We start from the raw sequence: 12,500 nt of genomic DNA, 5'->3' as shown, positions 1-12,500 counted from the left end.
GACCTGATCACACAGCCCTACAAGTTATGGAAGCAGATGGATAACGTAAAGAGCGAACAGTTGTTAAGAGATGTGAATATAGAACAACCACAGAACACAACACGACATTAAACAAGAAACTTGTTAGGAAAATAGTTAGAAATACTTAAAGAAAATACTTATATAAGAAAATACTTAAATAATGAAATACTTAAATAATGAAATACATAAGAAAATACTTAGAAAATACGATGAATGGAATAGAATGACTAGAACTTGGTTTAAATGCACATATAGCAGACCGGGCCCGGGTCCAGGGCACAGGTTCGAATCCAGGTCGCGGCAGCGGGTCCACAGTCAATCCAGCTGTTCATCATATACACACACACACACACATATATATATATATATATATATATATATATATATATATATATATATATATATATAATAAAAATTCCCCCATCGTAATAAAGTAGTTAGGGCAACGCCCGCTAGGGGGCCACGCCATAACAAGGCTTGGTAGCGTCAGGTACACACACCCCCCCTCCCCCCCTAACCTGCTGGCCAGGGTAAACAAGTTCTCATCCCCCCTACCCCCCTTACCCCCCCCTACCCCCCCCCCACATTAAATGGGACACTATGGAATGTCGCGGTGGTTTATGTAAAGGGGGGGGGGCGGGAAGGGGAGGGCATGGGACAGTTGGGACGGTAGTAAAATCGCTGGGACACTTGCTAAAGGGCTGGGATAGAACAGCGTAGTAAGGGTGTGGGACTGGAAAGTAAGGGCTGGGACAGACGCGTGGGATAGGGGCTGTCTGAGCACATAAGGGCCGGAAGAGACAATACAACAGCAGGTAAGGGCTGGGACTGCAGATAAGGGCTGGGACTGCAGGTAAGGGCTGGGACTGGAGATAAGGGCTGGGACAGCAGATGATAAGGGCTGAGACAGCAGATAAGGGCTGGGACTGCAGATAAGGGCTGGGACTGCAGATAAGGGCTGGGACAGCAGATAATAAGGGCTGAGACTGGAGATAAGGGCTGGGACTGGAGATGATAAGGGCTGGGACAGCAAATGATAAGGGCTATGACAGCAGATGATAAGGGCTGAGACTGCAGATAAGGGCTGGGACTGGAGATAAGGGCTGGGACAGTAGATAATAAGGGCTGAGACTGGAGATAAGGGCTGGGACTGGAGATGATAAGGGCTGGGACAGCAAATGATAAGGGCTGGGACTACCAATGGGACAAGCACAGAGAGAGAGAGAGAGAGAGAGAGAGAGAGAGAGAGAGAGAGAGAGAGAGAGAGAGAGAGAGAGAGAGAGAGACACACACATGGGACGCGCCTCACCTCCCGCTATACATGCAACCCACAACAACCTAACCTAACCTAACCTAGCCTAACCTAACCTAACCTAGCCTAGCCTAACCTAGCCTAACCTAACCTAACCTAACCTAGCCTAACCTAACCTAACCTAGCCTAACCTAACCTAGCCTAACCTAACCTAGCCTAACCTAACCTAACCTAACCTAGCCTAACCTAACCTAACCTAGCCTAACCTAACCTAACCTAGCCTAACCTAACCTAACCTAGCCTAACCTAGCCTAACCTAACCTAACCTAGCCTAACCTAACCTAGCCTAACCTAACCTAGCCTAGCCTAACCTAGCCTAACCTAACCTAGCCTAACCTAGCCTAGCCTAACCTAACCTAACCTAGCCTAACCTAACCTAACCTAACCTAGCCTAACCTAACCTAGCCTAACCTAACCTAACCTAACCTAGCCTAACCTAGCCTAACCTAGCCTAACCTAACCTAGCCTAACCTAACCTAGCCTAGCCTAACCTAACCTAACCTAACCTAGCCTAACCTAAACTAACCTAACCTAGCCTAACCTAGCCTAACCTAACCTAGCCTAGCCTAACCTAGCCTAACCTAACCTAGCCTAACCTAGCCTAACCTAACCTAACCTAGCCTAACCTAACCTAACCGAGCCTAGCCTAACCTAACCTAACCTAACCTAGCCTAGCCTAGCCTAGCCTAACCTAACCTAACCTAACCTAGCCTAACCTAACCTAACCTAACCTAGCCTAACCTAGCCTAACCTAACCTAACCTAGCCTAACCTAACCTAGCCTAACCTAACCTAGCCTAACCTAACCTAGCCTAACCTAGCCTAACCTAACCTAACCTAGCCTAACCTAACCTAACCTAACCTAACCGAGCCTAGCCTAACCTAACCTAACCTAACCTAACCTAGCCTAGCCTAACCTAGCCTAGCCTAGCCTAACCTAACCTAACCTAACCTAACCTAACCTAACCTAACGCTGGGATATTTATCTTACCTCTCCCCCCCTTTTTTTTTGGGGGGGGGCTACTCTATATCCCCAACGGCCCAGGATGGATGGTTAGTGGCGAGCTACTACCCCTGGCCACTACTGGGGCCACTACCACGACCCGCTGCTTTGTTAAGTAGCGCTATGCTAGGTTAGTCTACTTGGCTAGTCTACAAGGTGGGTTAAGCTTGGCTAGTCTACAAGCTGGGTTAAGCTGGGTTAAGCTAGGTTAGTCTATAAGCTGTGTTAAGCTTGGCTAGTCTACAAGGTGGGTTAAGCTTGGCTAGTCTACAAGCTGGGTTAAGCTGGGTTAAGCTAGGTTAGTCTATAAGCTGTGTTAAGCTTGGCCAGTCTACAAGGTGGGTTAGCTTGGCTAGTCTACAAGCTGGGTTAAGCTTGGCTAGTCTATAAGCTGGGTTAAGCTAGGCTAGTCTATATGCTGGGTTAAGCTTGGCTAGTCTATAAGCTGGGTTAAGCTAGGCTAGTCTACAAGCTGGGTTAAGCTAAGCTAGTCTATAAGCTGGGTTAAGCTTGGCTAGTCTATAGTCGAAATTAGGCTAGGCAAATTTATACGATGGGTAAGTTAGAGTTAAGTAGAACTAAGTTAGGTTTAATCACAAGTTAGGTTAGGTTAGGTTAGGACAAACCTTGAACACGATGGTATACGACCCTTGAACACGACGGTATATACGACCCTTGAGCACGACGGTATATACGACCCTTGAACACGACGGTATATACGACCCTTGAGCACGACGGTATATACGACCCTTGAGCACACACGACGGTATACGACCCTTGAGCACGACGGTATATACGACCCTTGAGCACGACGGTATATACGACCCTTGAACACGACGGTATATACGACCCTTGAGCACGACGGTATATACGACCCTTGAACACGACGGTATATACGACCCTTGAGCACGACGGTATATACGACCCTTGAGCACACACGACGGTATACGACCCTTGAGCACTACGGTATATACGACCCTTGAGCACGACGGTATATACGACCCTTGAGCACGACGGTATACGACCTCCTAGGATAAAATGACCTTTGATCATAAATCCATACCATATCTGTTTCATATCGTGCTCAAGGGTCGTACCGTCGTGCTCTAGGGTCGTACCGTCGTGCTCAAGGGCCGTAGCACATCGTGCTCAAGGGCCGTACCACATCGTGCTCAAGGGCCGTACCATACCGTGCTCAAGGGCTGTACCACATCGTGCTCAAGGGCTGCAGCACATCATGCTCAAGGGTCGTACCGTCGTGCTCAAGGGCCGTACCATACCGTGCTCAAGGGCCGTACCACATCGTACTCAAGGGCCGTACCACATCGTACTCAACCTATTCATGGCGTCGTATCGACTGGGACAAAAAAACAAAAAAAAAAAACCTCCATTGCTCACCATCCTTGAAAAAAAAGACTGGACCTCCGCCATCTTGGTTCCACTCCCGCCTTTCTTCACACCACCTCGCGAGATCAACTCATTTCCCCCATCGCCTCGCTCATTTCCCACTCTAATCACCCGGCTCACTCGAAATACCTCGCGATGCACCGCCAAATCACCCGCGAACAGAGAGGGTAGAGGAACCCGCAAGGTAATTACGAGGAGATGAAGCACAGAGACACACACACACACACACACACACCATCATCGCTCTGGTATTACAAATGTAAACAAACCCCCCCACCCCCTCAGTCTGAGGGGGGGGGGGGTTTGTTTACTTAACTTTAACCTTAACTTGTTTACTTAACATTTACTTAACCTAGACGCCACTTAATACATTTACTTAACCTGCAGGGTAGACGCCACTTATTTACTTAACCTAAACGCCACTTATTTACTTAACCTAGACGCCACTTATTTACTTAACCTAGACGCCACTTAATGCATTTACTTAACCTAGACGCCACTTAATACATTTGCTTAACCTAGACGCCACTTAATACATTTACTTAACCTAGACGCCACTTAATACATTTACTTAACCTAGACGCCACTTAATACATTTACTTAACCTAGACGCCACTTAATACATTTACTTAACCTAGACGCCACTTAATACATTTACTTAACCTAGACGCCACTTAATACATTTACTTAACCTAGACGCCACTTAATGCATTTACTTAACCTAAACGCCACTTAATGCATTTACTTAACCTGCAGGGTAGACGCCACTTATTTACTTAACCTAGACGCCACTTAATACAGTTACTTAACCTAAGTGCTGAGGGATCAGACGTGTTTATCTACTGTTATTGTTAAGATAAATAAATAAATCAATGCATAACATTACATCGTTGTCGTCAAGGTAGCCACCCCCCCCCCCACCCCACCATACAACATGGGGTCTGTCAGGCCCGTCTGTCACCCCACAAGTGTGTACGTGTGTACGTGTGTGTGTACGTGTGTGTGTGTGTGTGTGTGTGTGTGTGTGTGTGTGTGTGTTGTGTGTCTGTGTGTGTGTGTATTATGTATGTATGTATGTATGTATGTATGTATGTATGTATGTGTGTTTGTATGTATATACGTATGTGTATGTCTGTGTATGTACGTTTGTATGTGTGTGTGTATATGTATGTATGTATGTGTTAAACGCAGCTCCCCTCGTTAAACGCACCCTCGCCTACGTTTAAACACAGCCCGGCCTTGTTAAACGCACCGTCGCCTCGTTTAAACGCACCCTCGCCTACGTTTAAACACAGCCCGGCCTCGTTTAAACACAGCCCGGCCTCGTTTAAACACAGCCCGGCCTCGTTAAACGCAGCCTCGCCTCGTTAACCGCACCCTCCCCCCCCCCCCCCCAACACCGTGGCCACATTCACCGGTGTTTGTCCACACACACACACACACACACACACACACACACGACCATCCTACCACTATCTATCGCCAAACGATAGATTTATCTATTGCGTTTCAAGTCCAAACTGCGCAATAGATCGCCCCCCCCGGGTTAACTGTGAATAAAGACATGATCTCTCGATAGATAAATGACTTTATATAACTAAATAAACACATGAGAGAAGCACTACACGGGTGAGAAATGAGAAACCAGTTCATATGTCTCTCTCTCTCACTCTCTCACACACACACACACACTCTTTCACACACACACACAACGCTCTCTCTCTCTCTCTCTCTCTCTCTCTCTCTCTCTCTCTCTCTCTCACACACACACACACACACAACGCTCTCTCTCTCTCTCTCTCTCTCTCTTTCACACACACACACAACGCTCTCTCTCTCTCTCTCACACACACACACACAGAAACTCTCTCTCTCTCTCTCCTCTCTCTCACGCACAAACACATACTCTCTCACACACATTCTCTCTCTCTCTCTCTCTCTCTCTCTCTCTCTCTCTCTCTCTCTCTCCTCCCCACGTCAGCTACGCCGGGGCGTAACTACATACGCACACATTCCAAAGGTCAAGAGGTCAAAATGGCCACAGACTTAAAAGGTCAAATGGCCTGGCGGGTCACATGACCTCATGGCGCATACTCGCATACCACACTGACTCACGGGGTATACTTGACCACACTGACTCACGGAGTATACTCAGTGGGGTATACTTGACCACACTGACTCACGGGGTATACTCAGTGGGGTATACTTGACCACACTGACTCACGGGGTATACTCAGTGGGGTATACTTGACCACACTGACTCACGGGGTATACTTGACCACACTGACTCACGGGGTATACTCAGTGGGGTATACTTGACCACACTGACTCACGGGGTATACTTGACCACACTGACTCACGGGGTATACTCAGTGGGGTATACTTGACCACACTGACTCACGGGGTATACTCAGTGGGGTATACTTGACCACACTGACTCACGGGGTATACTCAGTGGGGTATACTTGACCACACTGACTCACGGGGTATACTTGACCACACTGACTCACGGGGTATACTCAGAGGTATACTTGACCACACTGACTCACGGGGTATACTCAGTGGGGTATACTTGACCACACTGACTCACGGGGTATACTCAGTGGGGTATACTTGACCACACTGACTCACGGGGTATACTCAGTGGGGTATACTTGACCACACTGACTCACGGGGTATACTCAGTGGGGTATACTCGCGCATATACACCCCCCTCCCTCAGTACACCCGTCATACCTTAGAGTAAAAGAACGACAGAAAATAAATAAATAAATAAATAGTTTTAAAAGCTAAAGGAACGACTCTGGGAACTGATTACATTCTGGAATCAGGAAGTAATTACGTAATTACAAGAAATAATTAGTCTGGTATGATTACAACGATAATCACAGTCTGGGATGAATGATTACAACGCTAATTACAATCTAGTCAGGAAATGATTACATGAATAATTAGTCTGGTATGATTACAACGATAATCACAATCTGGGATGAATGATTACATCACTAATTACAATCTAGAGTCAGGAAATGATTACATGAACAATTAGTCTGGTATGATTACAACGATAATCACAATCTGGGATGAATGATTACAACACTAATTACAATCTAGAATCAGGAAATGATTACATGAATAATGACAAGTGTGGGATCACAAAATAATTTCAAGTAATTACAATCTATGACCGGGAAATAATTACATTAAATGATTACAATCAAGGACCAGGAATCGATTACAAGATGTAATTACATTAAATGATTACAATCTAGGACCAATAACTGATTACAAGATGTAATTACATTAAATGATTACAATCTAGGACCAAGAATTGATTACAAGATGTGATTACATTAAATGATTACAATCTAGGACCAATAACTGATTACATGATCTAATTACATTAAGTGATTACAATCTAGGACCAAGAACTGATTACAAGATGTAATTACATGAAATGATTACAATCTAGGACCAATAACTGATTACAAGATGTAATTACATTAAATGATTACAATCAAGGACCAAGAATTGATTACAAGATGTAATTACATTTTCCCCTACGTCATGCAGGATATTTACATGTTGCATGATGTAAACACATGTGTAAACATTCTCATGGGGGGGGGGGGGGGAGGGGAGGCTTTTAACGACCCCCCCCCCTCTCTCACCTCGTAACAAGCATGGCGGCGGTACGACCCTTGAGCACACGACGGTATATACGACCCTTGAGCACACACGACGGTATATACGACCCTTGAGCACACACGACGGTATATACGACCCTTGAGCACACACGACGGTATATACGACCCTTGAGCACATGACGGTATATACGACCCTTGAGCACACGACGGTATATACGACCCTTGAGCACATGACGGTATATACGACCCTTGAGCACACGATGGTATATACGACCCTTGAGCACATGACGGTATATACGACCCTTGAACACACACGACGGTATATACGACCCTTGAGCACACACGACGGTATATACGACCCTTGAACACACGACGGTATATACGACCCTTGAGCACACACGACGGTATATACGACCCTTGAGCACATGACGGTATATACGACCCTTGAGCACACGACGGTATATACGACCCTTGAGCACATGACGGTATATACGACCCTTGAGCACACGATGGTATATACGACCCTTGAGCACATGACGGTATATACGACCCTTGAACACACGACGGTATATACGACCCTTGAGCACACACGACGGTATATACGACCCTTGAGCACGACGGTATATACGACCCTTGAGCACACGACGGTATATACGACCCTTGAGCACGACGGTATATACAACCCTTGAACACACGACGGTATATACGACCCTTGAGCACACACGACGGTATATACGACCCTTGAGCACGCACGACGGTATATACGACCCTTGAGCACACACGACGGTATATACGACCCTTGAGCACACGACGATATATACGACCCTCGAGCACGACGGTATATACGACCCTTGAACACACACGACGGTATATACGACCCTTGAGCACACACGACGGTATACACGACCCTTGAACACATGAGGGTATATACGACCCTTGAACACACACGACGGTATATACGACCTTTGAGCACACATGACGGTATATATACGACCCTTGAGCACACATGACGGTATATACGACCCTTGAGCACACACGACGGTATACACGACCCTTGAACACACGAGGGTATATACGACCCTTGAACACACACGACGGTATATACGACCTTTGAGCACACATGACGGTATATATACGACCCTTGAGCACACATGACGGTATATACGACCCTTGAGCACACACGACGGTATATACGACCCTTGAGCACACACGACGGTATATACGACCCTTGAGCACACACGACGGTATATACGACCCTTGAACACACGACGGTATATACGACCCTTGAGCACACACGACGGTATATACGACCCTTGAACACACGACGGTATATACGACCCTTGAGCACACACGACGGTATATACGACTCTTGAGCACACACGACGGTATATACGACCCTTGAGCACACTCGACGGTATATACGACCCTTCAGCACACACGACGGTGTATACGACCCTTGAACACGACGGTACGACCCGTTAACTATCATCCTAAGGGTCGTACCGTCATGCACAAGGGAGTAAACCCCCCACCCCACCACCTCCCCCCCACCACCACTTCATTAACATACACATCCTCTCCTCGTGTATACAAATTAAGGTATACACATCCTCTGCAGTTCCTGGTAGTATATACACAGACACACACACACACACATCACCAACATTATGAGAGAGAGAGAGAGAGAGAGAGAGAGAGAGAGAGAGAGAGAGAGAGAGAGAGAGAGAGGACGACCCCCCCCTCACAAGCACGACCTTTTTCATAACAACGGAACCACCCCCCCTTGCCCCCTTGACCTGCAATGGCCTCGTCAGATCGGCACATATACATATTCTCTCTCTCTCTCTCTCTCTCTCTCTCTCTCTCTCTCTCTCTCTCTCTCTCCCTTCACCACTCCCCCCCTCTCTCTCTCTCTCCCTTCACCACTCCCCCTTCTCTCTCTCTCTGACCTCCTCCCCCCCCCCTCTCTCTCTCTCCCTTCTCCACCCCCCCCTCTCTCTCTCTCTCTCTCTCTCCCTTCACCACTCCCCCTTCCCTCTCTCTCTGACCTCCTCCCCCCCCTCTCTCTCTCCCTTCTCCACCCCCCCTCTCTCTCTCTCTCTCTCTCTCCCTTCACCACTCCCCCTTCTCTCTCTCTCTGACCTCCTCCCCCCCCTCTCTCTCTCTCCCTTCTCCACCCCCCCCCCTCTCTCTCTCTCTCTCTCTCCCTTCACCACTCCCCCCATCTCTCTCTCTCTCTCTCTCTCCCTTCACCACTCCCCCCTCTCTCTCTCTCTCTCTCTCCCTTCTCCACACCCCTCCCTCTCTCTCTCTCTCTCTAACCCCCTCCCCCTTCCTAAATCTACCCACGCGTGTGCGCGTCCGTTCCCCCCCCCCCCACACACACACCCCATATATCCACAGGTGGGGGGGAGGGGGGTATATCAGGCCCTGAGTACCCCCCCCCCCCTACAGATACAGTTTAATGGTTTTATGTAAGACACCAGCAGCGCTGGCTGGCCCGCCCACTCACTCACCCTCCCTCCCTCTACTTAACACACACACTACAGTCACTTACAATCCCACTTGACTCACAAAACACACTACAAGTTACTTACAAGCTCACTTGACTCACGAAACACACTACAAGTTACTTACAAGCACACTTGACTGACGATACACACACACACACTACAGTCACTTACAAACCCACTTGACTGACGATACACACACACACACACACTACAGGTCACTTACAAACCCACTTGACTGACGATACACACACACACTACAGTCACTTACAATCCCACTTGACTGACGACGACACACACACTACAGTCACTTACAAGCTCACTTGACTCACAAAACACACTACAAGTTACTTACAAGCTCACTTGACTGACGATACACACACACACTACAGTCACTTACAATCCCACTTGACTCACGAAAACACACTACAAGATACTTACAAGCTCACTTGACTGACGATACACACACACACACACACACTACAGGTCACTTACAAACCCACTTGACTGACGACAACACACATACACTACAAGTCACTTACAATCCCACTACTTATCTAACCACCCATTTGGTACTATCAATACTTAAACTAGACACGTCTTACTAATGGGGGGTGGAGGGGGTGATGGGTGGAGGCCACATACTTCAGCTCTGACAGCCCCATTAGTCCATGTCTAACTGCCCAATCAGGCAGTAATCTATGCCTAATTAAACCTCTCTCTCTCTCTCTCTCTCTCTCTCTCTCTCTCTCTCTCTCTCTCTCTCTCTCTCTAGGTGTTACCGTACTCCTCCCCGATCGAGGTTACACCTTTGGCGAGGCTGGGTTCATGACCAGAGAGACCTTATTACTCTAATGGAGTCGACATTACCCTGCTACTGCAACCAGCGCAGCGCAGCCCTTTAGAAAGGTCCTGGGGGGGGAGGGGGGGGACACCAGCAGGAGTCTTTCATTAAGTGATCTACTAATTTCCTTTCTTAACCACAGGGGGAAATGAATCACGATAAGTTCCCAAGTGCACTTTCGTGTAATAATCACATCTCATCAGAGGAGACACAGGAGAAAAGTGTCATATATATATATATATATATATATATATATATATATATATATATATATATTAGTCTTTAATAGAAACGCAGGATAACTGATAATTCAATTAAGAAAACAAGTCATATTCTAAACAAGAGGCGGTGTACCAAAGGTGCGTATTCCCCATAGAGCAGAGCGACATGACCTTACTCTCCGACGCTCTAGGGGTAACTGACTGCCTTTGTCCACTCACACTCCCTGAAACCTGAGTGTGATCGGACATTACTCATTACTCATATTACTCATATATTACTCTGTACAGTTCCTCAAGCAGTCTAACTTCTATGTCTATCTCTAAATCTATTTTCTAAATCTAATGCCTACGTGATATGCCGCCCGTGACGGGTGTTAATAGACAAAATAAAAAAAAAAGGAGGGAAAATAACACGGGTCATGAAGGGCAAAGTGGATAAACAGACGCCTTAACACGCCGCCGACGCTGCCATCTAGCGGCGGCCGCCTCGTCCTCCCAACCTTCCCCGGTTTGTTTACACGCGTCCCCATCCCCTGTGCTCCTCTCCCGCCAACCAGCTGTTCGGCGCCTCATTATATAAACTCACTATACACTCACTATATTATAGCGGGCTAGAGTCTGACCAGGGTTAATATAGCGATCTAAATGGTATAGAATCATTCCGATATATATGTATATATATATATATATATATATATATATATATATATATATATATATATATATATATATATATATATATATATATATATTGGAAAGGATCACAATTTTGCCCATGATCAAGATATTCCTATGAGTCCAAGGGAAAATGAAACACGATAAGTTCCCAAGTGCACTTTCGTGTAATAATCACTTATATTTCTCTCTTGTCTCCCCTGATGATGTGATTATTACACGAAAGTGCACTTGGGAACTTATCGTGTTTCATTTTCTCCGTGGACTCATAGGTATATATATATATATATATATATATATATATATATATATATATATATATATATATTATAGCGTTAACGAGACGTCCTTGATGAGGGGCGTCCACTTACCCGTGTCGTCTAGGCTGATTGGAACAAAACAAGACGCGCTACACCCACGTCCGCCACAACACCACTGGGGACAAACAAATCCTACCACTTGGTTTTTTCTCCTCTCCCCAGTGGTATGAGGGACCTTGGACCCCACCTACCTGTCACCCACCTAACTAAGTGTGCTGTACCCACTGTAACCTACACACAGCTGGACATGGAACCCTGTACTTACCTTGCCATGAAAACGATCTCTCGAGACACTTCCATAATCAAAAACATTTTAATAAACATAAATACAAATATGAATGTCCCATAGAGACTAATGTCCCATAGAGCCTAATGTCCCATAGTGACTAATGTCCTATAGAGACTAATGTCCCACAGAGATGGATGTTCAATTACATAACACCAGCGCTGTGCCCACCTTAACTACCCCTTCATGCTATAACCACACACCCTCACTGACATACCCCTCCCCTGGGTATAGCGATATACCCCGGGTATATCA

At 46.5% G+C, this 12,500-nt stretch overlaps 1 protein-coding gene across 1 annotated transcript in view; it reads right to left on the bottom strand.

The window, feature by feature from the left end:
* LOC139761507 (uncharacterized) overlaps positions 1 to 12,500 on the bottom strand; it is a 29,434-nt gene that overhangs the window by 580 nt on the left and 16,354 nt on the right. The window lies entirely within an intron of this gene.

Source organism: Panulirus ornatus, chromosome 40 (assembly GCF_036320965.1).
Source record: "Panulirus ornatus isolate Po-2019 chromosome 40, ASM3632096v1, whole genome shotgun sequence".
NCBI lineage: Eukaryota > Metazoa > Arthropoda > Malacostraca > Decapoda > Palinuridae > Panulirus > Panulirus ornatus.
This window is presented reverse-complemented; position numbering and strand designations above follow the sequence as displayed.